This window comes from Balaenoptera physalus (assembly GCF_965194825.1).
Source record: "Balaenoptera physalus genome assembly, contig: HAP1_SCAFFOLD_1923, whole genome shotgun sequence".
Taxonomy (NCBI): Eukaryota; Metazoa; Chordata; class Mammalia; order Artiodactyla; family Balaenopteridae; genus Balaenoptera; species Balaenoptera physalus.
This window is the reverse complement of record NW_028124881.1, coordinates 73,492-79,491: the sequence shown is the minus strand read 5'-3', so window position 1 is coordinate 79,491 and position 6,000 is coordinate 73,492. Positions and strand designations below refer to the sequence as shown.

Here is a 6,000-nt window from a genome sequence, read left to right as displayed (position 1 = left end):
TAGGATGGGTCATACAGTCCTGGTTCTGATTCTTGGGTCAGCTGTCTACCACTGCTGTCATCTTCTCCTCCTGGTGTGGGTGTTCTTTCTCCTCTGTTTGAGCACTGATTTAAGTCTGAGGTCAGCATTCCTCTCTACAGACCAGTCCAATGCAAAAACCCTTTTTGAAATGAGGGATGTGAATCCCTCAGTCTATGGCTTTTACTTTGGCAGTGCATGGAGTAGTTAATAATACCTAATAAGGTCCTTTCTGACATGGCTACAAAAAGTCTTTGATTTGATGTGTTTTCTAATTAACAAAATCTCCAGATTGTAATCCATGATCCTCAAGGTCTTTGTTTCTGGGGAGCTCACTGTGAAAGGAATTAGCTACCAACTCTGCATTTCTTTTAAGTGCCTCAATAAGACCCTGACAACAATGTAATATATCTCCCTTGAGTAAGGTTGGTTCACATATTCCCTCATCTAATTACATAGGGTGTCCTGTTATTATTTCAAAAGGAGACAGCTGATGTTTAGCAAAGTGTATAGACCTAAGTTTGAGAAGCACTAGCAGAAGAGCTTTTGCTCATGAGAGATGAAATGCTTCTGAAGGTTTTGCCAATTGAGTTTTGATAGTGACATTAATTCTTTCCACCAGTCCCAAAGATTGGGGGTGATAAGTGCAGTGAAAATGCTGCATTATTGGCCATATGTCACAAATAGATTTAATTATTTGTCCAGTAAAATAATTTCCCTGGTAACTGTGTAACTTGGAAGGAATTCCCCAAACAAGAATTATCCTTTCAAATAGCAATGTAACCTTATAGCCATGGCTCTTCTTCAAGGAAAAGCTTCAACTCAGTGTGAAAACATACAGATCATTACCAAGATATATTTATATTCTTGAGACGGTGACATTCAGACCAAGTCCAATTGCTATACCTCGAAGGGACCCTTAGGAAGAGAAAGTGGCCTTGTGACCCATGAAGTGATTTTCTGGGATTATATTTAGTGTAGATACTAAAACAAGCATATACTTTATGAGCCATCATGGGAGAAAGTTTCCAAACATAGTGTTTTCCCCATAAAACCATTTTCTCAGGTGTCCAATGAGTTAAAGAATGTACATGCTGGGGTAATGGCATTTGAGCTCCAACAGGCACTATAGTTTGTTTGTTTAATTATTTCCAAATTATATTTGTGTGACAGGTCCAAAATTCCCCCTTATTGTTGCCCTATTTATTTCTCTTCTTCAATGGCATATTTCTTGAGCCGGCAGATGGAAATCTTTCACTGGGTTGGCAGGGTTAACAGAGAGCGCTGACCATTCTCAAGGCTAGACAGAATGGGTATTTAAAGCTGCCTGTTTGGCTGCCTCATCAATAAGCTGATTTCCTTTAGCTTCCATACTGTCAGATTTGGAATGCACTGGTATTTTAATAATTGCCAACTGTTTTGGTAGTTGTATACCACTTAATAGTCCTGCAACCTGTTTTCCATTTTTTAATATTTTTTAATAAGCTTTCCTGATTATAGCATCAAGCTTTAATAAACTCTTGATGTTTCCATAGCATTCCAAAGTCATGTGCCACTTCAAAGGCATAATGACTGTCAGCATAAACATTTGCTACCTGACCTTTAGCTCATTGATGAGTTGATGAGCTCAAGTTAAAGCAATTAATTCTGCTTGTGCTGACTTTGTTTTTTGGTAAAAAAGAACTTTCAGTTATGTCCATTGTGGATGTTTCTGCATATCCATCTTGGTAATGCCCTCAGTCATTTTTTAAGTAGGACCCATCTGTAAACCAAAGTAGACCAGCATTATCAATAGAATTTTCTTGTAAATTATTCCTAGGAGTAAGAAGATAATCTGTTTCTAAAATGCAGCTGTGGTCATTTTCTTCTTGTGGTTCTGGAAGCAAAGTTGCAGGGTTAAGGTTATTTTTGTGACATACAACAATTGTAAAATAATAACTAAAATTATGACTAATAACATTAAACCAGAATATATCCAAATTTTAGCAATTTCATATAATCTCTACAACATATGTTTATATCATTTACCCATACTATAGAACCTAAGAAGATTTACCGTCACTCATTTGACAATGTTTCCCATGTGATTTAACATACCAAATAAGCCTAACTAAGTTTATTTTTTTAACTTTGTATTTTATATTGGAGTATAGTTGATTAACAATGTTGTGATAGTTTCAGGTGTACAGCAAAGTGATTCAGTTATACATATACATGTATCTATCCTTTTTCAAAATTTCTTCCCATTTAGTTTGTTACATAATATTGAGCAGAGTTCCCTGTGCTATACAGTAGGTCCTTGTTGGTTACTAATATTGGAATGGATTTAATTAAGTTTAATTTCTATCTTTGAGATGCTTCAGGTGCCTTCTGAAGCATCCCAAAGTTACCTAAAGGTCAAAAAAACTTCATTTAGAATTTGATTTGAGGAAGTTTGTCAAAGACATCAAAAGGTTTTAAAAACACTTGGCTAAGTAGGATCATAAGTCAGTATGAAACAATACTTATGCACTCAACCAAAGTGACAATAAATGATTTCAAGGGCAAATACAGAAAGTTACAACAGACTGCTTAAAAAGTAAAGAAACTTTACAATTTGTTATCAAAAGCAGATCAATACCTCAGGAAAACTCTGTCACCTAACAGAGAGAAAATCTAATTCAAATTTTGCACCAACTGACTTTTAATATCAAAATTCACTTAATTAAATCCATTCCAATATTAGTCAGTCCCGAGAACTCTTTTCTCAGGGTTCCTTTTCCACAGACCTTCTACAACTTTCTATATCCGCATTAGTTTGTCACTTATTTTCTTTTGAATTTGGAAATAACCAGCTTTGGGACAAAATTACTTTATTTTCCCTCACCAAAAATACATTTCCATTCCTCCTACCATCTTTTATGGAAAACACACACCCTACTTTCCTTTCATGGAAATATTTCTCTTATTATCTTTAGTAGTTCCAATCACATTCATTAGTCAGAATTCTTAACCCTTGAAACCCCAATCTCTAGCACAAACCAAGAAGCAAGCAATTGTGAACTGTCTGTCATACCAGCATTTCCTGATTGGTAAATTTATAAGTATATTCCATAACCTCTAGAAACATACATTTTCTAACAACATAATTACTTTCCTCAATGTGGTACAAGATGTGTGTCCAATAAACCAAAGCATCTTTAGTTTTTCTTTAATAAGACAAAATAGGTAAACTTTGACTTACTTAGCAATTAATGTTTCAATATTTCATCTAATTTGAAAATGATCTGGATATTCAATGAATCCCTATCATTTAACTTAACATAGCAAAGCTAAAATTTCAAGTTATCAAAAAGATTTGGAGAAACTAATTGAAGTAGACATACCATAAAACATAATTATTCTTAGAGTTCATCTGAAAGCTTTTATCTCATTTATATTACTTAATTTACAAATAAATCATTATACCAAATTTTGGCTTTCTTGCTGACAAATCTGTAACAGAGATAATGTGAACTTATTTGACGTTTAGTAAACTTAGGTACAATAAAAGTTCTATACTTCAGGTTGTTAACTGTGAAGATAGACCTATTTAATTAAACCAGTAAATGTAAACTTGTTTTCATTCATTAAAGAATAATCTTAGATCACTTGATCCTTTAAAAAATTCAGTTTGGTTTCCATTACATTTAGACATACTTAATTTTTAAGCACTTATTTTAAGTCAATTAAATAGAGCTCTTTTACAAACTAATTTTGATAAGATCATTTGAAGGTAATGATATATCATGTCTCTAATGTACGCACAGACATGTAAACAGACACAATCAGAGATCTCATAGCTTCATTTTAAAACTTAGTCGTGAATCAGGTATTACAATGTAAACTCACTAGTTTGTAAATAAAAGTTGGAATAAGTTAAATTTACTTGCTTGAGGTTAAAAATGCCTCTTTCCCACCCCCCACCCCCGGGTTTTTTTTTTTCAGTTTTGGGTTCTACTGATTGAGCAAAGGATGTAGTCTCAGGCAATGTGGTCTGTGTTTACGTTTCAAGGACATAATAAGAGTTATAACCTTAAGCTTTCTCCTAGGAGTACTTTTGTTCCCTTAGGGTCAGAATTTTGAAAAGATATTTCATCAAGCCAGCTTTTTTTTTTTCCTAGCTGTGTATGCAAAAAAAAAAAACAGTTTAGGAATGTCAAAAGAGCCCCGTCTTGGCCAATTAAGAGTTAAGTTGGGCCCCCGGCGTCCAGAGCGCGCACGCAGGGCACGCACCGGCGTCCAGAGCGCGCACGCAGGGCACGCACGGCCGGCGGGGCCGGCGCTCCAGGCCGTTGGTCTCCCCGCCCGGATCGCGCAGTATCTCGAGCGTTGGGAGTAAACACCCCGCATGGAGCTCTGAGGCGTGTTCGCCGCGGAGGCGCCGTTATCCCGGGCCGGGCGGACCCAAGCGTGAGGCCGCCGCAGGTACGTCAGGCGGCCGGCTCCCCGGAGCCGCCGCCTCTCCATACCCACGCGGCCGTCCGCGCTCTCCGGCGTGCCCGGCGTGCTCGAGGCCCCGAGGGCGGGGGTCTGCGCTGGCGGGGGCCTGCGCTGGCGGGGGCGGCGGGCGGCGGCTTGGCCTCGTTGCGCCCCGGGAACCGCGGGGCGCCGACTGGGCGGTGCGAGGGCGACGGATTCTAATGCTTAGAAAATAAAAAGTCAGGTATCACATTAATTTGATAATAATCTAAGTAAGTTAGATACAGGAACTTGGAAAAACAATCTTAAACTGAGGGTAAGATGAGAAAGAAAAAAAATAAGAAAAATTATTAGAAAGACAGAAAATAAATAGAAAAAATAATAGAAAGATGGAAATAGTATATGTGTCAATAGGAAAATGGCTAATTATGGCAATACATCCCAAAAATACTATCCAGGTGTTAAAACTAGTGAGGCTGGGTTATAAGTGTTACAACATTGGGAAGTTCTTTAAGACGTATTAGGCAAAAAGTTTGCCACAAAGAAATTGGAATACATTGACTCCGTCTATATTGTAAACTGTATGTACATATATATATAAAATATACACATATACATACATATGTATGTATGTAAATAAAATAATGCACTACCCTTTACAGAATGTTTTGGAAGTTGAAGAGGTTTATTTGTCCTAATGAATGGGAGTTACCAAGGGCATTTTTAGGTGGAATTATTTGATGCCAGTAGTTACTGAGCAGTTGGGCACAGAAGATAATATTTTGAGCACCGCAATTAGCAAAATATTCTTCTCTGCATTTGTGTAGATGAAAAGTCTGTTAGTGTCTAATCTTGAAATTTGATTCTTTTTAAAAAATATAAATACAACATCTTCATGTGAACATGAGGTTTTCATATAGACTGAGTCTTTTTTAGGTATGCAACTACCTGAACATTCAAGGTAAGACTGTACTTTGTTTATTCCAACTTTACTCAAATTCGTTATCCATTTAAGTTGTTGTGCTTACGCTCATTTTATATGTGGTGTATGTTTACTTCATTATGGCTCATGCCTCCCTGTGCCTAAAGTTTTCTAAAAAATAGGTATTATTATATAGCATGCTTTAATTTCTCCTTATCTTTCAAAGGCAGCATTAAATTGCTTTTATTAGTAAATTGTAAAGTCAGATTATTCTCTCTAAATTGAATTTTGGCATGTTAAAGAGAACACTCAAAATATCTATTTTTAAATAATACATTGAATCTGGTAAATTTAAGCACCACTCTTCTATATAATTCTCTATTTGTTGAATGTCATTATATGTATATAAAATATATATACGTATATGTACACATATATATTATAGTAATTTTTAAATACATACTTAATATGAGTTCTGAAGCCATAGAGGTGTGCATTTAAACCTTGACATTGTCACTTAGTAGGTAACCTTAGAAGATTTGTTTTTAAAAAATTTTTCCCATATGTTTACTTATTCTAGAAATAAGAAAGAATCACACACTTGTAAGATTGCTGTATTA

The 6,000-nt window shown here is 36.0% G+C and overlaps 1 long non-coding RNA gene across 9 annotated transcripts in view; it reads left to right on the top strand.

The window, feature by feature from the left end:
• The first annotated feature begins 4,277 nt into the window (after positions 1-4,277).
• The window catches only part of LOC309654084, a 75,092-nt gene continuing 73,369 nt past the window's right edge, over positions 4,278-6,000 (top strand). For all 9 annotated transcript variants that reach the window (XR_014259815.1, XR_014259816.1, XR_014259817.1 and 6 more), the window contains exon 1: positions 4,278-4,464. This is a non-coding gene — a long non-coding RNA (uncharacterized lncRNA). The remainder of the gene's footprint in view (positions 4,465-6,000) is intronic.